Genomic DNA, 23,687 nt, shown 5'->3' with positions numbered 1-23,687 from the left:
CAAATCGAAAGTGGACAACACAGACTCAGTGGTATAAGGAAGCTTCCTGGAGCAGTGGCTTTTAATAGAGACCTCACAAGAATTAGTAAAATCAAGACATAGAAAATTCCAGCTTGAGGCTAGAAAAAAAAACATGTCAGTTCCCAAAACTCAAAGATTCCAATACTTTTTATAACAAAATCACTGAGTCTGAAATAACTATCATATCAAGAAAGAAGTGATGAAGAGTAGTGAAGGGTTAAAGAGACAGAGTGAGAATCAGCGAGAACTTAAAAAGAACTCTTAGCTACACCACCAGAAAACCTTACAGAACCACAGCAAGATGAAGATCTAGAGAGCAAGAGACCCACACATGCCCTACCAGAATAGAAGTAATGGGGATAAAACGACAATGGTTTCAAGAAGTGGGATGCAAAGCCAGGAAGTAACAACATGCCTGCCAAATTTCTAGCTGAACAAGAGAGGTGGTAGTTGCCTTTGCTGAGATAATAAACCTGGGGTGGTGAATAAGTTTTTTAAGAAAAGATGGCAAATGCCGTTGCAGCCACCCTGAATTTGAGTTTTCTGTGGACCATCCAAAAGAAAAGTTATCCAGTAAAGTCAGATACAGAACTAAAGTTCAGGGGAGAAATCAGAGGTGGAGATCTAGGATAAACAGACTCCAAATTTTTTTTTTCTCATTAGCACTGAACTCTAACTATCTCCTGGAACAATTCAGTTACAATTCTATAAAATGACACTACGTCTTTATCTTTTGTATTTTGTTAATACTTGTCTAACAGCATTACGCAGTTATAAGGAAAGCCAAGTTTTTCATACCCTCTGCAAGGTAGCATGCATGCTGGCCCTTCGTAAACATTTGCAGTTTAGTGACAAGAAGGAAGGATATTAGGGAGACTAACCTAACTACTTCCCAGATTGGGGGGAAAGCATTAAACTCCTGATCAAAGTAGAAAGAAGGAAGAGGAGCTATTCTCTGAAAGAAAGCAAAGTATATCAAGAGAAAACATAGGAAGCCAGAAGAGATTTTAAAGGGCAGCATCAGAAGAGTCCAGAAAAGCAGGGAAGGGGCCTTAGATGTCAGCCATTTTCTCCTCTAAACTTTGTTCAGTCTTTACCATCTCCTGGTCTATTTCTCACTTCCCAATGGCTTTCAACACACCCATCTTTGACAGAGATTTTGGCTTGGAGAACTTTAAGTAGACCACAGCAGATTCAAAGCTTGGAAAGAAATATACCATAAAGGGAAAAAAAAATTACACCTCCTAACTAGAAAATAGAAAATGATGATACCTGATACTGCAAACAAGCAAATACAATGTCTACAGACTCTGATCACTGTATTAGTAGTCTCTTTTAATTTCTGCCAAACCACATAGAAAAAAAATCAGCAAGCTCTAAGAAGTTAAAAATGCAAAACCTCAGCATAATTGCTTGGGAGGTGGAGCTAGACACCACAATTATAAAGCACTTTAACTTAAAGTGCCGGCATCTCTGTACACCATAGGACTCCTTTGACATAAAAGTAGAATCACAACACTTCTGAGCAAGGGTTCTTGTATGAGCCAGCTACAGTTACTCTAATAAACTACCATAGATAGGAACCTTACAAACACTGACATTCAGTGACAACAGTGAAGCTCTGAGGCAGTCTGGGATCAGGACGCCAGCACGGCTGAGTTCTGGTTGAAGGTCTTCTTCCAGACTGCAGTCTGGCAACTTCTCACTGTATCTTCAGTGTCCCAGAGAGGAAGCAAGATCCCTCAAGACTCTTGGGGAGCACTAGTCCTATGCACTAGAATTCCACTCTCATGATCTCATCTAATCCTAATTACCACCCCAATGCTTCACCTCCTGATCCCACCACCTCATGGAGAGCAGGATTTCAAATAGATGAGTGGGAGGAAGGGTGGCAAATAGTCAACTCATAACAGAAATCAGTTCTTGGAATGGTTTTCCAGGTACACTAAAATCCTTTTGAAAGACAGATCCCATTCACAGTGACAACATATCAAAATATACGTCATATTTACATGGATAATTTTTGAGCGTGCACAAGCCCAAAAAATTAACCTACCAATTCATATCAAATAAGAATGTTCACATTCAGTTATCAAGGAAACTGTAATGGCAGGTAGAGGTGCTCTCAAACCACCTTATGGTAATGGGTAAACTCACTTTCTGGTGAATAAATCTGCCAAGTGTTAATCAAAACTATTAAATATGGGCACATCTTTTGATCCAATATTCCACTCACCATTTTTCCCAGTAATAAGGCAGAGCACAAAAGGATATTGGCTAAAATAATGTTCATTGTAGCACTGCATGTCACACGTCACAAAGATTGAAAAGTATCCGATGTCCAAGAATACAGGATAATGCAAAGTCACACAATACAACACTACAGAGTCACTAAAAAATAATACTAGGGGCCCTCCCTGGTGGCGCAGCGGGTTAAAGCACAGCACTAAGAAGCTAAAGCCACTTTGGCATGAGTTTGATCCCCAGCCCCAGAGGTGACCCACATGGGGTGGCAGACCTCTCCTGGCCCACCCACCACTCCCCTCAGCGGTGTACCTCATCAGCCAGCCTGTTCTGCTCCCCACTCTATCTCTGGTGAATACTTTCACCCACCTCTGCAACTCCGGCCAATACCCCAGTTCTGAATGCATAAATATATAAATCTTAAAAAAAAATACTAATAATATGAAATACTAAATGAAAACAAGTTCAATGAAATAGCATGAATCCAGTTTTACTTAAAAAAATAAGTATAGCTTTGGCATATCCACATACACACATTTATCTGTATATACCTACAATACATACATACAACACAGGACAAATAAATTAAAATTAAACTATAAATTAGCTAAAAGAAATGAAGGCTAGAGAGAGAAGCAATTTATCCCAAGCCTTCCTACCCCACATGTCCTTTATCAATATAGCATTCTTTTTTTTTTTTAGATTGATTTATTTATGCATACAAGAACTGTGGTACAGGCCGAAGGTGTGAGGGGTAAGATGATTCACCAGAGACAGAGTGGGGAGCAGAACAGGCAGACCAACGAAGTCCACTGCTGAGGGGGGCAGTGGAGAAGACAGGAGAGGTCTGCCACACCACGGGGGCCACCACCTTGGCAAGGGATCGAACTCATGGTGCAGTGACTGCCGATAGCTTCTTAGTGCTGCTTTTAACCCCTGCACCACCAGCGAGGGCCCCAATACAGCAGTCTTATCATGAAACTCCTGGACATAAAGAAGGCTTGAAAGGCCAGTCAGCATGGCACCTATCTCCTTTCAACTCCACCTTCCCCCAAATGCCACCACTCTAACAATCAACCCACTATCTCACCGAAGAATAGTAAGAGATATTAGCAATTTCTCCTGAATTCCTATAAGGTAGCTACTGGGCCACCTCCGAAGACACTTGTCTGGAAACTCTAAAGAAGCCATTCTGATCCCTGCTGGTTATCAGCAAACAGAATGCAAACCTCTGCAGTCAGGACCTGTGATTAGGCTCGGACTACAAGCAGTACAGCGTCACCCCAATTTCATCTCACTAGATTAACTATTCTGAAGGTCCATATTTGCTTTTGGCTCTACCTTTTTCTTCCTACTTAGGAACAAAAGTCTTAGTGATATTAAGAGATAAGGGGCCTTCCTCGTGGCGCAGGGTATTAAAGTCAGCACTATCAAGTGATCAGCACGAGTTAGATCCCCAGCCAGCAGACTTCTCCTGTCTCTCCAGCTGCTCCCCTCAGAAGTGTATTTCAGTCAGTCTGCCTGTTCTGCTTCTCACCCCTCACACCTCTGGCCTACATCCCAGTTCTTGTATGTATTAAAAAAAAAAAAAAAAGTCTTCAAAAGAAAGAGTAAGTGCTCTAATACTAAATATTAGGATAACAAATATAGAGTAAATTCATTCACCATGCATGCCTGGGGGTGGGGTTAAGATAGCATAGCCTGGAAGTAAATAACTGAAAACTTTAGGATTAAACAAAAGCAAATGCTTCTTTTACATTAAACAGTGACACAAACATAGAGTTTGGTCCTACAAATAAGCAAACAACTAAAACTTTGAAATTTCAATATCCTGTTCAGAAAAGACTACAAATAATGAGGCAGTTCCTCATTAAAACTAGGATAAAAGCAAGTTTTTAAAAGGATGACAAATATGAATTTAAAATGAAAATAAAGTTTATACGTCACAATATTTGAGAAAAGGCACCTAAAAGAGTAACATTTATTTTCTTCTAGAAAGGCAACACAGAGGTTGTTAGAAGCATGGACTCTGGAGTCAGCTGTGTTCTCAGGATAAACCTAAGCAAGTGAGTAACTTCCATCCTCTATGCTTCAGAGAGCTGTTGTGATGATAAATTACTTCAGAAGGTAAGTACTTAGAGCAATGCCTGGCACTTTTTAAGTGCTGCAAAAGTACCGTCATAAATATTATTTAATAACATTAAGCAACAATGGCAAAGAAAGGACTAGAATGGCAGCTATAAAACTTAAAGCATTAAAAGCAGTTGATTACTTCCATAGGGTTTGTTGTTTTTGTTTTGTTTTGTTTTGTTTTTGTAAGTGAAATACAACTTTTTGGGGGGGGTACATAAAGCATATTGGATTCTGTGTGACACTTTGAAACTTTTCAATTAAACTTTTTCAAAAGTTACCTTAAAGGGGAAACAAAATCTGCATCTAATTATGGAGACCCTCAACCATTTACAAACTTGTTTCCATGATTTAGGAATGCACTAATAAATGGAGGCTACATTTATTTAATGAGAGGAAAAAGCTTTGCACCAATAGAGAAACTTTCATCCCAACAGTGCCTTCAGAGACAAATAATAAATAGCCTACATGTTAAAAAATCAAAGTATCCAAGGAACAGATTTCCAGCTAGTAAACCATTAAGCATCTACAGAGAAATCAGAGGTCAGGCGATGTTGACTCTATCACATATTCCTGGTACTCATACTCTCCAGTGCCAGGGCAGCCCCCCAATTTGCCTACCTATTACCCTAGTATCCCAACTTGGCCTTTTCACTCTGTACAAGGCATCACCTGGTAGGCAAGTTTTCTCAAGAGGGGACTGGCCCCTCCTCCAAAGACACCTCTTTACCCAAGATGAATTAAAACGCACTTGCTCATTGATCGGTCATTCCTTACTACTCGAGGTCGGTTCCTGTTCAGCTACACTGAGCTTACAAGAAATACATTCTATCAAGCTGCATCACAGAAGCTGCATTTTTCAACAGGAGCCCCAAGGATTCCTACACAAAATAAAGTGTGAGAAAGTCACTTGACTCTACCGTAGGTGGTGTTTGTAAACATTAAAAAAGCTCAAATTTACACTTGCACGCAGATAAGTATGAAAATTACCAAGACATGGAATCAGAAATGCTTTTTAAGAGAAATAACGAAAACATCAAGAGTGGTCAGTTTTATTTTGAACAATGCCTACACTGTTTCCTGCTTTATGTCAGCATTTTGTGGCAAGGGCACAAAACTAACCTAGTTTTATCAGTCCGGTATACCGGTTGCAAGGACAGTACCAAAGAATGACTGGGTCTAGAAACTCTAAATTGATCCAACACAACAGCAAGGTGTGCAATCTGCAAGTTACAATTCCAGGAAGGAGCCCGATTCAGAGCTAACAAAAACTCTTTCCCAAGAGGCACTGAGCAAAAATAATCCAAAAGGTGTACACTTTAGACACAGATCCTATTTCTGGAAATAAAACTTCCGAAGAGCTAATACTGACCAAACTTTTGATCACTTGTACAGAGGAAAACTGCTTGAACGTTTGTATTATTTTCCCGGAAATGGGGGTAGAGGGAGGAGGGAGGCAGAGGAAGAGTCAACTTTCACCCTCCGCAAAGTTTTTCTCATTTCCAGAAAGACCTCAACGTGCACGTTCTTACAGGTGAACAAACTCAAGTTGGACTGAAACAAGGTCACGTTCCTTTCCTCAAAAGTAAAAAAAGCTTCGTTCTTCCAGAGGCTGCATTTTCAATGCTTTTGGGATTTCGGCCCGTTTTGCTTCCGGCCTGCGAAGGAAGCGTGCAGCGGGGCCGAAATGAACAGGAAATTTACCAAGTAGGAAGTGGCGTGGGGTTCAGCCGCGGGGATCTGCAGTCGCTGCAGCTGGCCCTGCAGCCTGGACCCCCACCTCCGCTGGGAGGGGCGGCAGGCCAGCTGGGGAGCAGCTCCAGGCCGTGCCCTCCCCGGAGCTGGGGAGCCACCCCTCCGCCACCCCACCCCCACGCCCCTCCGAGGTGCGACTCCGCGTCCCCGGGAGCAGCGGTGGCAGCAGCACCCCCAAGCCTCCCAGTGGGGCGGCAGCAGCTGCGGTGGCAGCGCGAGGGGCCGGCAGGACTGGTCCTGGGAGGCGGAGAGGGAGGCCGGGCAGGAGCGACTGCATGTGGGGGCTGCACTGGAGGAAGGCAAGGCGCTCGGGTCGGGGGGCGGGGGGGACACCCCCGAGCTCTGTTCTGATTATCGTCATCATCATTTGTTTTACCTGTGGCGCAGAAGGGCTCCCCAGCTCCCATGCCCTGAATCCTCCTCCCCTCCTCTTTCTCTCTCTCTCTCCCTCAGTCTCTGCCGGGTGCTCCTGGAACCGCTCGGGCCCAGCCCGACCAGAAAGAGAACAGGGCGGGAGGGGGCGGTGGCGGTGACCAGCGACCACGTGACCACGCTCGCGCCGTAACGGCGGCCGCCTCCTGCCGCGCGCCCTCTCGGTGCTCCACCTCTAATAACCCCGAGGCTCGCGCTCAGGGATGCTGTGCGCAGGCGCCCGCCCGGGCCTGGAGACTACGCGGGCGCGCGCTCACAGTCGGGGCCAGCGCTGCGGGGGCCCCAGGAAAGCAAGGTGGGGAGTGAGCCGCGCCGGACAGGCGGACAGGCTGCCCGTGCGCATGCGCGGCCCGCTCCACTCTCCCGCCTGTCTAACGCGCGCCTGGAGGCTGGGAACCTGCCCCTGGGATTCAGCCCTTCCACTCACCTACTCAGGAGGGAACCGAAAGACAGAAGTCAGCCCCAGGACCCGCTAGGAGGCCTCCCTCTGGCCTAAGAATTTACATTTCCTTGTTGCATGTAAATTGCCTTTCCTCAGACCTTTTTTGTTCTGTAACTCGGTGGACTCCTATTCATGCTTCAAGACCCAGTTCATCTGTCACTTCCTCTGAAACTTCCCCCTGTCTGTTCTGGGAGAGTTATTCACCTCAGGTCTACTTTGATAGAACCCTTTGACATGTATGTTATTTTGTTAAATACATACAGTACTAGGCTCAGATTTTATCTCACTTCTGATAATCTGGTATGTGACTGCATATGTTATGAGAAGGCTGATGGCTATCAGAATGAAGGCAACCCCTTCGGTTGCCTTGACCTCTACTTAATCATGATTTAAGATCCTCTTTACCCCAAGCAGGAGGATGCCAGTGTGAGTTTCCCCAATATGAATGCCTACGAATGGCAATTCTAATTAGGTGATAAATGCTTCACCTAGTAAAAGAAAATTTATGGTCACTGTTAGCCTATCTTCACAAAGAGTGCCAAAGGAAATGAATAGGTTGAATGCAGAAACAGAAAACCAAGGCAGAAGAGGTCACATTTCCTAAAGCTTGCTAGCTTCCAGAGGAGAGGCCCTGTGTGGGGGACTATGTTTATGAACAGTCAGATGCTCCCTCTCATAGTGATGACTCCCTCTCTTTATGTTTACCCTTCCTTGGTGCAAAAGCTGGACAGGTTAAGTGAGTGGCATTGGCCAGATTTAATCAGAGCAAATAATTAAAATATAAACACTAACTGGCAGCTCTGGCTAAACCAGTTACCACTATGGTTAAACTACTATCTGTCAAGATGATTCTCAAATAAAAGCACTAGATGTAAAATCCCAAAACATGTTGGGATAAATATTGATCAGAAACAGTATTAACAAGGGCTTCCGAAAATCTAGGAAAATCACAGCCATCAAGACTCCATTCTTGTACATCGGTAACACTGATGGACTTTTCTCCCCACTTGCCAATGTATCCCTTACAAAGTGGTCCTACATAATAGAGCCAGGTGGCATTCTCTTCTACGCATACAGCCCAAGGTTCAGACTCTGTGGGACTCTCTTATTTTGCTAACCCGTAATGAGTCATGTCCCTGGGTTCACACCCTGGTGTGATTCTTTGCCCTAAAATCTGGGCTGGACCTACCCGTGGTAGACTATTAAAAAAATGGCTTTGCCTGTTCCAGGTCAAGACTCTAGGAAAGGTTCACACAGATCTCAAACTTCACCAAATTCTGTAAGCCTGGAAAATAGAGACAATTAAGAACCCCTGCCAAACACACATCCACCCTTTTGTGTCCTGGGCAATACATTTAGATGAAACTCACCATCTAGCTTTCTCATGTAACTAGCTGATGACTCCTTGTTCATGTGACAAGCCAGAAGCGACTTTTCCATTTTGCCTTAACCTGTTGACAAAGTAAGACACGTTGTTTGTGTCATGAATGATTAACTGAGAACTGTCCGTCCCCTTGAAATTAGCTAGTTACAGAGATCAACATCTCCTGCCTGAGAAGATGCCCCCTGATTACAAAACAGTCCCAATTGCAATCATCTCAAACATAACCTCTCTACTCCTCCCTGTGAAAGCATAAGGCAAAATACTGATCTTTTAAATCTGAGTACTCTCCCTATTGCAATAACCAGGATAAAATCTCTTTCCTTGCTTACTTAGTATTCATTTTTGCCCTGAGTTGTATGGGGAAAAAAATCATTTATTCCAAGACTATTATGCTGTGAGAAGTCTAACACAGCCACGTGGATAGGCCAAATGGAAGGAAATTGAGGACCCTGAAAAACATCTCCCACTGTGCTCCCCTCAACACAGCACCTACCTGCCAGACATGAATGAGGCCATCTTGGAGATGGATTTTCTAGCTTGTCGAATGACCACAGCTGATGTCACATAAAGAGACAGGCTGTTCTCTACTATGCTATATTTGCAGAATTACAGGCAAATAAAAGTAAATTAAAAGTATAATAAAAGTAAATAAAAGTATTGTGTTAAACCGGGCCCTCCCTGGTGGCGCAGCAGGTTAAAACACAGTATTAAGAAGCTAAAGCCACTTTAGCATGAGTTCACTCCCTGCCTGCCCCAGAAGTGACCCACATGGCGCAGCAGACTTCTCCTGACCTAGCTGCTGTACTTCGTCAGTTGGCCTGTCTCTGGTGAGTCCTCTCACCGCCCCTGCACAATGTGGCCTGTACCCCAGTGCTGTATGTATAAATAAATAATTCTTAAAAAAAAAAAAAAAAGTATTGTGTTAAACCACTGACTTCTGTTGTAGTTTGCTAGGTAGCAATAAATAACTAGACAAGCACTACATACCCAGCTGCCTGCTAGAGATGTATCTCAAATGCTCCCATAAGCACCACAGAGTCAACCTGCTCAAACTGAGTTTTTCAAATTCTCTCCCAACTTGTCCTTTTTCCTGGGTCCTCTGCCTCCACTAGTGGTGTTTCACACCTCACGGGCCCTCAACCGATAACCTGGTAACTTTTCTTGGTGTTTCCTTATCTTCTCACAGTCACCAAGTAATAGGTTTTCTTCTCTATCCCGAACAACCTCCATTCACCTCAGAACTTGAGCATCTCTCTCCTGAAATAATGAGGATTAGTTTCAACCATGTTGTATGGAAGATCCCTGAATGTGGCCAGACTACCTTAGAAGTTTCCTGTCAGCAGGAAGTCAAAACAACTGGGCAACTGGCCCAGTCAGCTCCTGTCATCTGTGTCTTATGGTTTCAAGCCTGGGAGTCGCAAATGGCCTATGGAAAGCCATAGCAATAACCCCATCCTTTAGGTCACAGCAGAAGCTGTAGGGATCCAGTTTCACTCTGACTTCTCACTTCTAGTCTCTTAGTAGAAAACCTGAGTGCTTGGCTGTCCCCACCCAGTCAATGCAGAGTGCCCTGTGGGCTGAAAGTGGCCTGCAATCTAATATAAAAGAAGGAAACTCAAGTAATAAAACCCATGATTAATACTGCCATAAAATATAAACATTGTATAAAAATTCATGGAGTTATGTGACTTATAGTTCATATTCTTTTTTTTTAAGCTCTTTTGCTATTTTTTAAAAGATATTTATTTATGCATACAGAACTGGGGTAGAAGTCAGAGGTGCAGGGGTGGTGAGAGGATTCACCAGAGACAGAGTGGGGAACAGAACAGGCAGATCAAGGAAGTACACTGCTGAGGGGTGCGGCGGGCAAGACAAGAGAGGTCTGCTGCGCCATGTGGTTCACCTCTGGGGATAGGGACCAAACTCGCACTGAAGCGGCTGCAGCTAGCTTGCCTTGCTGCATCCTTACCTGTTGTGCTACCAGGGAGGGCCCATAGTTCATATTCTTATGGTGGAAAAATTATATTTGAACAGTATCAGATTTCTTAGAAAAATAATAATTAAGACACATAAGTTTGCAGCTACTGGTGTGTTGGCTGATTCTCTGCTGTGTTACCTGTGCGTTGTGGTTTCAGGAGAGATCAATATTTCAGACAAATAAGTTCCCTTGAACTTAGAAGAAACTATATCAGTATCTATGGGTATATGGAGAATGTCAAATACCTGGATACCTGGCCATTTTCACACCCTTACACATTTCATTATCAGAGCATTAATGAGCATTTCATTATTTCATTATTGAGCAGCCCTGCTCAAAATTGCCTTTAAAGATCATAGAGTAGTTTGAAACATCAGCTACATGGTTTATACCACTTTGTTCCTGATCCTGTTATAACGTTTATCCCACTATGCTTTGACCAGCTGCTAAATATCTGCCATTCCCTAGACTGTGAGTTCCTCAAGGGCAATCACAATATCTTAGGCATCTTTGCATTTGCATTGCTTTAAGGAGAGAATAGAGTTTAAGTGCCTACAGAAGTAGACTTGTCCATTTCAAATCCCAGCATCCCTTCCATGCTAACAATGTAACTTCTAGCAAGTGGATTAACTTCTATGGTTTCAGTTCCATCTGTAAAGAGGGAAAGTCATTGTCTTTAACATGTCAGGTTGAGATGATTTACTATAATGCATTTAGCATATAGTAACCATTCATTAAAAGGGATTATTTTTCTGCTATATTGTTTTATATCTTAGAAAAATTGGGGTTCCCTGTTTGCATACACAAACTAAACTATGAACTTGACTTTGGACATCAGAAAAACAAAGGATTTTTTGCTGTTTTGTCTGAACCATTCCTATGATAGCCCTTAAATGCCTAAAGCCACATCTTAAGCTGTTATCATGAAAGCATCATATCTCAAAACATTATAAGGGGAAAGAACTTTTAGGAGAGGAACTATCGGTGTTGACTTTCAATACTTTTGTGAACAATGGACAATGGACTCATACTTACATAATATGCCAAGTTATTTATTTGACACTTTTGTTCTCTGTATTAGAAATTATTACCACTGGATTACTTTTTCCTAGTCAATTATATACAGATGGTCCTTAGCAAACCACATTCCACAGTGATTTTATAGTATCTGTATGCCTTGTGAGACATTTTTTTTTTCCAGGTATGGTCTGAAATTTTGTGCCAAGAAAAGTGTAAATAAGCTACATGGTTTATACCACTTTGTTCCTGATCCTGTTATAACGTTTATCCCACTATGCTTTGACCAGCTGCTAAATATCTGCCATTCCCTAGACTGTGAGTTCCTCAAGGGCAATCACAATATCTTAGGCATCTTTGCATTTGCATTGCTTTAAGAAGTGCTGAGCACCTGGTAGGTATTCAATAAATGTTTGATATAAATTAACGTAAATATGTATCAATTATGGAAGTCATCAACTACAAGATTGAAATGTTCTGTTTATCTATTGCAATATAACAAATTATCCCAAATGTAGTTGCTTAAAACAACCTATTCAGCATCTCACCATTTCTTTAGCCTGGAGTCTGCATGGCTTACCTAGGGTCTCCACTTCAAGAAATCTCCCATATTTGCAATCAAAGTGTTGGTTGAGGTTGCGGTTTCAGTTTAAGTCTTGATTGAGGAAAGATCCATTTCTAGAATTACAAAGTTACTGGGAGAATTCAGTTCTTGCTAATTATAGTACAAAAGGCCTCAGTTTCCTGCTGACTGTCACTGAAGGCTGCCTTCAACCTCTTGCCAAGTAGTAATCCCATAGGGAAGCTTACCACAACATAGCAGATTCCTTCATCAAATCAAGCAAGAATGTCCTAGCAAGACAGACATTGTAAGCTTATGTAACATAAGCATGGAAATGGAATCCTACCCCTTTTTTATACACGGCTTGTTAGAATCAAGTCACAGGTTTTTTCCCCTACATTTAAGGGGAACATATCACACAAGGCATGCCAACTGGGGGCTATCTTAGAGTCTGCTCACCCCAAACAGGTACTTGGTATAATCCAGACACGAGTAGTTGGCTCACTTGCATGAAGAAACTTGGTTAGTTTTACATGAGCATGCCCAGATGATTGCTCAGATGTGTTAATGCTCAATTCATATGATATTAAAGGAAGAGAACATTTCACAGAAATGTTTACAGTTTAAATGGGTGAGTCACATCTCATCTACAGAAAGTTGTTGAACCCTAAAATAGTAAGATAGTTTTGAGTCCCATCTAGAATCTGAAAGTACATCTAGAAGCTCTTAAAGATGTTGACTAAAATGTTGAGGTATGCAACATCTCTCTATTAGCTAGGGAATTAATAGCAAAAAAAAAAATCATATGGTTCTTGGCATGTTCAAGTTGATTCCATCCATTTTAGTTGCCAGCCAAAATTGCTAAGCATGCACACAGAAAGATAAACGCTTGAGAACCATCCACAAAAGGAAAGACATTAATTAGCTATCATTGCAACAATGCTGCATAACAAGTAACTCCAATATCCCAAAGGCCTACAAAGCACTAATTTTTCTTACACCGAAGTTGCAGATTGAATGTGCTCACATGATCTCACTTGGGCTTCACTGGACCAAACTGGGCTAGGCTGGACTCCAGGCTTTGGACTGAATTTGTCAGTTGCACAGGCCTTCATTCCCGGACCAACAGCTAGTGCCACAGAGGATGCTCATTTCCTGTTCATGGCAGACAACAGAAGTACAAGAGGAGCAAGTAGAAACTGTCAGTGCTGCTTAAGTCTTCAAAACTGGCAAACAACCACTTCTGCCCACATCCTGTTGACTAAAGCAAGTCAAATAGCAATATGAGGTGGAAATTGACTCTGCTTACTTTAAAGAAAGGTGAGGCAAAGTCCCATAGAATTTGAGATGGCAAATAATGAGAAATGAGCAAAAGTAAACAGGAGGTAGCCACTATTAGGAGATGGTAAGTTTGTCTGTGACCTAAAGTGACCTTCTTAATTGCTGCTTTAAAAGAAGTCACAACAGGCCCTCCGTGGTGGCACAGTGGATTAAAGCACAGCACTAAGAAGCTAAAGCCACACTTCTGCATGAGTTCGATTCCCGCCTGCCCTGGAGGTGACCACATGGCGTGGCAGACCTCTCCTGGCCTGCCCGCTGCTCCCCTCAGCAGTGTACTTTGTCAGACGGCTTGTTCTGCTCCCCACTCTGTCTCTGGTGAAGCCTCTTGCCACCCCTGAGCCTCTGGCCTGTACCCCAGTTCTGTATGCATAAATAAATCTTAAAAAAAAAAAAAAAGAGAAGTCACAACATCCTGTAACTAACAACTCAGGCTATGCTTCCTCGATATGCAATCCTCTATAAAATACAAAATCTACATTGTGGTGATATAATAAAGGTAAAGATTTTACAAGCACAAGGGCCTTAAAAATTATAGTTCCCTTGGCAAATATAACATAGCTTTTTGTGCCCATATACTTTAAAGACAGAAGTCCTAACTATAAACAGTAATGGGAAATCATGCATATTCAGGGATGAGGGTGATGAAAGAGTTATGGGTTCAGTTGGAAAAATTACTTTGGGAATTGTATCTTATGGACCAAGCCTCAAGTAATGTACAGCGTAATCCCACTGAATGTTTAATCAATGACTGAATAAAGTAATTTTTGTTCAAAAGGCCACAATGTTGTAATCCAAATACAAAGAAAAAAACATTACCTTGGATATGTTATAGATAATGCCTATATTTCACCCCTGGGTATGGTTTTCAAATTTCATTAGTTTTCTTTGACTGATGGTTCTTTGTTAGGGTCTATTTCCTTATAAATGGGCCAGGCTCATCAACCAGGGAACCTAACATGCTTCTGTTTACTTTTTGCTTCATCGGTTTCTCCATAGACCCTCTGCTTTCCATTGCCATTTACCTGTTCAGTGAAAATGGTTTCAAGAATAATTTGCAGCATTCCATTTAACTGGGCTTATCTGAAGAACATTACATTGTATACTATAATTAATTAATTATCAGTTAATTAATTAAATTTAAATTACACATAGAAACACCAGAAGTTGAAATACTAGTCTATCAAAAACACTTACAGAACATAATGCTATTCCTTCAAATATAATGCTATTCCTTCCAAATTCAGTAGTGTCATAATAAGTGTCACATATGTAGCCAACTACTGATATCCAATTATCAATTCATTTATGTATGCCTTAAGACATGAACAGATGCATTCCTGAAGAGCTGGAGTAGAGCTAAATTCCATATATGACACTATTCTCTCATTTAACTTCCATATCTTATGTTGAAATAGTGAAGGTATATTCCCAGGGCAAATGCCTTAAAAGAATGTCTGCAACTTGGCTTGCCCAAGGGACTGTCAGTTTCTCTGTCAAGTAGGTTACCCTAATAATTCCTGTGAAAACACCCAGAAAAGATATAGGAGAACAAAGCTGGCAATGGTACTGTGGACTTAAAAATGAGAGAAGAACAGTTGCTAAAGTCAGGTGGAATTTCAAGGTACTGTTTTATTGATGATGGTGGACAGAAAACATATATTCTAACCTACTTTCCCTCAGAACTAGAATATGACTGATGGTCTCAAAGATGAGAGTAGAAAACAGGTGACCTTGTTCACATGTAACACCAGCATGAAGGCACTTTGCTGACTGTAAGCAGACACCCAGGGTTACCAGAAAGCCGGATTTCTCTTATTCATCTTCTTTTGCTCCACACAACCTCATTAGTATCTTTCTCTCCAAGCATTCAGAAACAATTCCCAGAATAACACAGCAGAATGTGGGAAACACACACAAGTGAAGTCTTGTCATTCTTAGTTACCCAATGAAAGGTGTTATATAAATCAGATAGAGAAGGCATGAGGAAGGTTGTCTATGGGGTGGGTAGCTTTACTTATAAGCTTCATTCCTTAAATAACTAGAGCAAACTGCATAGTCAGAGAAAATAATATTGAATGTAGGAGACTAGTGCTTCATCAGACTAGCAGACAAATGGTTTTGGAGAAGTGGTTCGTTTTTGTGTGGGATAGTTGGTTTCTCTGGCCCCCACTGAACTGATTCAGTTCAGTTTCAGTTATTATTGTTGCATAGCAAACAATCCCAAACTTGGTAGCATAGAGAAGAATAATTTTGTTATGGTTATAGAGCCTGTGATCCAAGAATCTGAACAGGACACAGCAAAGATGGCTTTCCTTTGCTTCAGCTCATCTGGGTCTCACCCAAGAAAACTCAGACGAAAAAGGAGGGAGGAATACAAGGAGGGAGAATGTAAGTGCTCCTGTAGTCACATGTCTGGCATCAGGGCTGGGATGTCTCCAAGACTGGGACTGCCCATCAGATCACCCCAGCACATGGTTTAACATCATCACCCTACAGCAACATCATCACCCTACAGCCATATGTCTGTTTCTGCATAGCGCTTATTGTGTCTTTATAGCAACGTAAATACTGTAGGAGAGAGAGAATTAGGAGGAAACTACCACTATCTTTACAGTGGATATTTCTTGATTGATAGCTTTCAGGTAATTTCAAAATTCTTCTTTAATCTTTTTTCTATTGATAGTTTCCAAAAATTCAGCAGTGAACTTCCATTTATGACTGCAAAATTGAGACCTATTTTTAAATCTGTTCTTCTCCATAAAAACAGAGTATTCCACTATCAAGTTATTATATGGCAAATTAAAATCTGGGACTTGCACTTTTTTGCATAGCTTTAACGATGATTGATAGAATATGCTTTCTCTCATTTTAAAATCATTGTGATTCCCCAGATTTAGTTTCTTTCTGGTTGTTTTCTGGAATAAACTTCTTTCCTATATACTTTTTTAAAAGATTAAATCAAAAGTGTTATTCACAATATGCAAAAGGTAAACACTTTCCAAGTGTACAGCTACAGATTAATAGATGAAAGCATTATTGTGTGTTCATATAGACACACAAAGGAATATTATTCAGCCTTAAAGAGGAAGGGAATTCTGACACATACTGTAACATGGATGAATCCTGAGAATGTTAAGCTAAGTAAAAATAGCCAGCCACAAAAACACCATATGATTCCAATAATGTGATGGATGTATGGTAGTTTATAATCATAGTTATAAAAAGATTGTGGCAATTGTTTACACAATAATGCCAAGGCACTCTGCAGTACTAAATATACAAGTAAAAGTGGTAAATTTTAGGTTCAGTGTATTCACCACAGCAAAGAAAAAAGATGGCAACAGAAAGAGCACTAAAGAGGGCAGAAAGGAAGCATAGAAAGTTCTATCGCACACGGGCAAGGTGTATTGCACCAGTAGCAGAACCTTCAAATGGGGCCACTGGGAGCTCACCTTTGATTACTGCAAGGCTTCATTTACTAAATCTGTTCCCCGCTTTATTAATTCTGTGAGATGAACACTGTGCACATCAAGTTGTCATCAATTAATGGATTTTTGAATAACTTGTAGCACACCCACACAGAAATAAGTTTTCTTAAAGCCACATTCTTTTAGCAACTCAACCTGGAGAGCAACATTGGGAAGTTGTCCAAGAATGAGTTCGAGGGACCTTTATTTCTTGCAAAAATTCTGTGTATATATGAATATATATATTTTACTGAAAGGAATCCCTTTCCTCTTAGCAGATTTTCAGGACGGGCCCAGAGTTGAGAACCACTATAACAAGAAATGGGATTTGGTCAGTAAACAGGTTATTGGAGAGTGACTCTGGCCCTTCACTGTTGGGAGTTCATGATGTGGGGGCCTCCCTGGTTGCATATGGATTAAGTCTCAGTGCTGTCATGCTGAGACTTATTGGGCACCTTTGCTGCCTAAGTGCGATCCCTGGCTAGGCAGCAGACCTCTCCTATCTCTCCCCCCGCTCCCCTTAGCAGTATATTTCAGTATATAGACAGAACAGATCTGTCTGTTCTGCTCCCCACTCTGTCTCTGGTGAATCCTCTCACCCCCTCCACCTGTAGCCAGACACCCTAGTTCTTCTATGCATAAATAAAAATAAATCTTAAAAAAAATATTTCATGATGTATATTTTCCTCTAACTCTATTGAGCATACATACATAAGGCCCAAAAAGTATTAAGGCCAGTATATTCTAGACTCCTCTATTTTCTGTCTATTCAAGTTCTGTTGGTAAGTGTGTATTCTCAATTATTCTTATTGTGTCTGGATAAGTGTTGGAATGTAACAAAAATAATTCAAGATCTTCATTTATGAACATCTCTCTATCTTTGCTTCTGTGCTTATTCAATGTTCACTTTAAAACAGTAGTTTAGGGCCCTCCCTGGTGGCGCAGCAGGTTAAAGCACAGCACTAAGAAGCTAAAGCCACTTCCGCATGAGTTCGATCCCCGCCTGCCCTGGAGGAGATCCACTTGGCGTGGCAGACCTCTCCTGACCCGCCCGCTGCTCCCCTCAGCAGTGTACTTCGTCGCTCTGCCTGTTCTGCTCCCCACTCTGTCTCTGGTGAATCCTCTCACCCTCCGCATCTCTGGCCTGTACCCCAGTTCTGTATAAATAAATAAATCTTAAAAAACAAAACAAAAACAGTAGTTTAAACAATTTCTTGGCAGTTACTCAGTTAAAATCCAATTCACATATATTTTCACAGGCACATACATACATGGAACAAAAGTATCTGAAAATGATACCCTGACTGGATGTGAAATACTGGCATTTTCTTTTCCATTCTGTTTCACTTTACTCTTTTGTATTCTACTATAGTTATGAAAGGAATTGCTAGTTGTAACCTCTTTAATCCATGATTCTCAAATTTGGCTGTATATTAAGACCTCTTAAAAAGCTTTAAAGAACACTGATGCCTGGGTTTGTTCTCTCATTCCCATACGCCCATTCCATTCCAGTGACTGCAGATTGTAATTTAATTGGTCTGGAGAAGGACCTAGGCATTAAGACTTTAAAAGGCAACCTCAGTGATTCTAATGTGTAGCCAAAATTGAGAAACATGAATTTAGACTGATTTCACAATCCTCTGTTACATCTCTTGCCTCATTTTGAATAACAAAGCTTCAAATGAACTCATTATTTTTTGATGCTTTAACAATTTTAAAAGGTTTTATTAAGCCTCTTTTATTTTTAAATATTTTATTTTGTCTTTATTTTCCATTCAAATGTACCCCCATAGAAGATCAAGTCTTATGTTTGCTTATGTTCGTACCTTTATGTTTGGATAAACACACTTGCAGGCATCCACAGCTGAAGATTAACCAATACCTCTCTAAACTTTCATCTCAAACTTCACTGTGCATAAGAATTTTTGTTACAATGACTCCTACTCAGTGTATGTGGGGTGGGACTTGAAAGCTGTATATGTAAGAGTGTCCAGGTAAAGAGGATAGACCACACTTTGATAGCAAGATACTAGATTAAAATACCTCAGGTCTCCTCTCTAATTGGCTCTTTTTCTAGCCTGGTCAGCTGTCTCTGTTTTCATTGTTTTTGTTATTTACAATTTTGTACAAACACTTATGAAGTGTGTACTATTTTACTTCCTCCTCATTACTAGGATAAGTGATCTCCTGATGGGGACCCAAGATAACAGAGAGTTTGCGTCCTAACACCAAACTGACAGTTTGGGGTCATTATGAGCTTAAGGCATTGGACCAGTAAACAGCCACGGTGCTGTGGTTATTTAGTGGGCCTTTCTGGTTCTATGTCCCATATTGCACACACCTATAGTTTATTATGTTTTTACAGTGAGATGTTTGTATGCAGAGGTACCTACATTATATTATTTGTTTAAAAGTCTCTTTTTAGGGCCCTCCCTGGTGGTGCAGCTGGCTAAAGCACAGCACTGAGAAGCTAAAACCACTTCCGCATGAGTTCCATCCCTGGCCCCAGAGGTGACCCACATGGCGTGGCAGACCTCTCCTGACCCGCCCGCTGCTCCCCTCAGCAGTGTACTTCCTCAATCTGCCTGCTCTGTTCCCCACTCTGTCTCTGGTGAATCCTCTCACTGCCTCTGAACCTCTGGCCTGTCCCCCAGTTCTGTATGCACAAATAAATAAATCTTTTTTTTTTTTTTTAAAGGCTCTTCTTAGTATACCAGCACTTTGAGGAGAGAGACTTTGCCTTACTCATCCTTACATCTTTAAGCCCACTAGGCATTCATGAATGTTTGTTGACTCAATAGTAGAAGAATTAGTTATTCATTACTGAGCTAATGCTGACTGGTACCATCTCAAATCTCAGTGGCTTTGAAAAAAGTGGCAATTATTAAGTTCATTTGTCTGGCAATTGACATTGGACTTGAGGTCGTTCATCTGACACAGATTAGACCAGTCAGCTGGTAGGTTGTGGGGTGACTAGGGGGTGAATGGGCACTTATCTCTCACCTACTAACAGACTGGCCCACTCATTTTCTCAGATGTTGAGGAAACACAAGTTGAAACAAGTGGTTCAAGCTTTTGCCTGCATGTATGTGCTAATATCCTGTTGGCCCAAGAACAAGCTAACAAAGCCAGAGTCAAGCTAAAATAAGTGATATGGCAGAGAGCGGTAAATAGTTGGAGACATTTTTTGCAATCAATCTACCCCTGTAGTTTTCTCTTCCTCCTCCATTTTCACGATCTCAAACCTCCACATCTAAAATTCCCGCAACATGTAGAAATAGCATAATGATACTGAAGTCCTTCCTGATTTTAATTTTGAAACGTACTTAGTTCTGCCATAATAGAGGCTTCGTCTGAAGTGATTTAGTGAAAGACACGAAGATTCTGATTTTACTGGAGTGCAGCCTGGGTTTCATTATAGTCCATTCTCATGTCAGGTGTATCAGCCACAATCCTATCCACCTGCTGGTGCCTGATCCTTCCAGGCACCAGGCCAATATGCAGGGAAGCAGACAGCCATGTGTTTTAATCAGCATCTGTATCTTGATTTTTTTTTTGGTTGCTCTTTGAGCCATGTTAAACAAAAACATAAAAATTACTTTAAAAGCACCTTGATGAAAAGACACTGTTATCAACTTTCTCATCAGATGGGAGGGAACATTGAAAAAGGGGTAAGTGGCTAACAGCACTGACTTCACCGAACCCAAAATAAAAACCTAATAAATGCTTAGTTTAGCAAAATGATCATAAAGACACCATTGATTGTAATAACAAGAAAAACTAAATCACAAATATCATTCTCAGGTCCCCTTACTCTTCTACCACAAGGAGATCTATTACACAAAGCATATGCCCATAATTGTGAGGCAAATAGACTTGCTTAAAGAGAGATGCTCAGCTGACAGCAATAAAATTTAGGCCAAATATCAGAAAACTATTAAGCTTAGTAGTAACATTGATTAGATCACTATTTTCTTATTTGGCAGTCCTAGGAGAGCCATTGAGTTTCTATTTTGTTTAAGTTGGTGCAAAGGAAAACTCATGTCATTTAACAGGCAGAAGTTGCCGAAGCTGTGTGTTCTTTCATCATTGCAAAAAAAATGGATTATGGACATTGAAGCACCAGTAAGATTAGTGGGCACCATACAGTATAGATTTCCTGTGGAAAGGTAGAGACTTATCCACATTAAGGTTTAGTGAAAATAATATCCTGCTGCCCCCCCAGTGATCTGTGAAGTGGTCCAGTGGTCACTTCAGATGCCAGCCTCACCCTTATCCCAAAGAAGTAGAGTGTGGCAAATCACAGTTCAAAATCCTGAATGGATGCCTTGCTTTTTCTCCCCAGGAAATGACCTAAACTCATTTGCACATGAATAACAGTGACATCAGATAGGGCAAAGTCTTTTGTTTCCAGAAAGGAGTAAGGTTACTAGAGAAAACTTTGTTGGTGGAGGTGTATATAGCATCTCCAACCCCTTAAATAACATCAAACAGCTGTCTCTTAACAAGCAGGATCCTGAAGTTCAAAGTTCATTAGTGTGCACAGAAACAGAAAGATAATAGCATATTAAATGGAATATGACAGTCGAGGGACTTCTGCTTAAATACGGCAGGTTCAAGACCCCATTGAAATCTCCAATGGAAGCACAGCAAAGAATAAATCCAAGGGAAAATAGAACAAGAAAGGAGACGATGGTAGACGAAGACTTAGTATTTCAGAGGCTCACAACAGATGGACTCATGGTAACTGACTAGTATCAACTTTTTCTGCTCTGCCAAGCCTTTGTGGGGTAGTGGCAATGGTGATGGTGATGGTGACAGTGAGTGCCTGCCAGTGGTGGGGGTGGGTATGGTAGTGGTGGTGATGGTGGTGGTGGTGACTGCAGTGGTGATAGTGTGGTATTGATTGTATTCCCCAATAGTATTTATAATTATATAATATATAATATAATATTCTTGGCACATTGTTGGTGCTGAGTAATTTGTGGGCTGAATGAATAAAAGAATGAAAGGATAATAAAAGGGATGAATACTTAATACATCCTAGATACTCTCCTGAATTATTTCATTCATGTTATTTCATTTATTTTTAACAACACTCCTGAGAAGAACAATTTTTCTTTAAAAATCTGTCCCAAATATTTACCAAGAGGAGAATAATAATATTGCTACACATAGGAAAATATGCACTTGTATTTTTTTTGCAAGTGCATAATTCTCTGAAAATTATACATGAATAATAATGACTGTCTCATTAATAAATGTCAGTGTGAAAACAATTCTAGAGACCTATTCTGTTACTTTATTTTTCTAATCCAAAATACTGATTCTCAAATATATGTTTGTGGGATATATCTCAGAAACAAAATATATAATATACTGTTAATGCTTTTTCAATGAGAGACATTTAAAACCTTGGGGATAAGTAACTTTCAGCAATAAATAATCAGATGCTGCCTGAATTCATAATACTTTCATATATTATTATTTTGCTTACAAAACTGACCAAAGCAATTTAATATCAGACACATACAGATATAGAGACAGACGCTGTCATATATCACTTTATCCTATTAGGTGAAGAATGCAGGTTAATACTGATTAATAACATTCTTTCAAAGATGTTTATAAGGAGGCATACCAACTGAATATTATAAATGGTTTCTTGACATTAAATCTTTTAAATCTTTCCAAAGTATATAGCCATTTAATATTATCAAATGCTAGTTGAGTGTCTTTCATGAGCATCAGTACTGGGAATGAAATATTTGGGGCACAACTAATAATACTCAGACTTTGCTCATATTGTTTCATGAGAGTCTACCTTTTATGAAGCGAGTCCTATTCTATGAATAATTTCCCAACTCATTCTTTTGGTTAAAAGTTGGGTATTATTGCATAATCTTCTCGAGAAAAATAGAGTAACATCTTGAATAGTCAAGTAGCTCTTTTATTCATTTTCAATGATAATGCAAAAATGGGTCCATGCATTGACTTATGCAGGTGACACTATTTGAAATAAAAATGAAATCTTCTCTTTTACAAGGTTCAGTTCTTCAAGGAGGTGCACTCACATTCTTTTCTCTTTGTGTCCTGCTAATATTTTGTTGTTATTTTAACCATTTCTTTGTTGTTTTATAAAATTTCCAATGGGATTTGTCTGCTTCAGGAAAGGTTTATACTAAGATAAGCTGTATCTTTCCCTTAAGGAATATATTGAATACAAAGGACAAGAAAAAATAAATACATTAAGCTGAATGAAATGTATTACCTTAACGACAGAATGGATCATGCAGAGAGAGAGCTGAATTTCACCCTACCACAGGCCTATGACAATCATGCCTATCTTCTTGAGAGTAGATTGTCTTAGTTACAGCTCATCATCTCTTTTGCATCTTTAATCTCTACCTGAATCCTTCCCTTCTGCCAGAAACCTACTCGTATTTATCATACTCTAATAAGCAATATACACGTTAGTCCCATTTTTCCCTGAGCCCTGACTCACCATTCTGAGACAAATGTCAAGCCATTGAAGCTCGGCAGCTCTTTGCTCTCTCTCATGTTTGGAGCATCTCACTACAATTTTGGGTAGCTATAATGTGAGCAGTGATTGTGTGTTCCCTACCAAAATATAAACTCGAGGGCAGGGACTGTGTGTTGTTCTTCTCTTTAGTCTTAGCATAGCATAGTGCCTGGCATACTTCTCAGTAAATGTTTGTCAAGCTTTAACATTGATAACTGCACTGCTAGGGGACCTCCTTGGTAGCCTACAGGTTAAGGCTCAGAGCTATCACTCTTACAGTGTGAGTTCGATCCCCAGCCAGGTAGCTGACCCACATAAGGTGAGGCAGACCGCTCCTGTCTCTCCACTGCTGCTCCCATCAGCAGTATATTTCAGTCAATTGGCCTGTACT

The 23,687-nt window shown here is 40.7% G+C and overlaps 1 protein-coding gene across 3 annotated transcripts in view; it reads right to left on the bottom strand.

The window, feature by feature from the left end:
* The window catches only part of TBC1D5 (TBC1 domain family, member 5), a 365,130-nt gene extending 358,497 nt beyond the window's left edge, over nt 1-6,633 (bottom strand). For all 3 annotated transcript variants that reach the window (XM_012732149.1, XM_004692291.2, XM_012732150.1), the window contains exon 1: nt 6,527-6,633. The gene's annotated coding sequence lies outside the window, so the exon portion shown is untranslated. The remainder of the gene's footprint in view (nt 1-6,526) is intronic.
* Nucleotides 6,634-23,687: the final 17,054 nt, after the last annotated feature.

This window comes from Condylura cristata, unplaced genomic scaffold (genome assembly GCF_000260355.1).
Source record: "Condylura cristata isolate star-nosed mole 26May11 unplaced genomic scaffold, ConCri1.0 scaffold00033, whole genome shotgun sequence".
Classification (NCBI taxonomy): domain Eukaryota; kingdom Metazoa; phylum Chordata; class Mammalia; order Eulipotyphla; family Talpidae; genus Condylura; species Condylura cristata.
The sequence above is the reverse complement of the archived record's forward strand: the minus strand, read 5'-3'. Positions and strand labels throughout refer to the sequence as shown.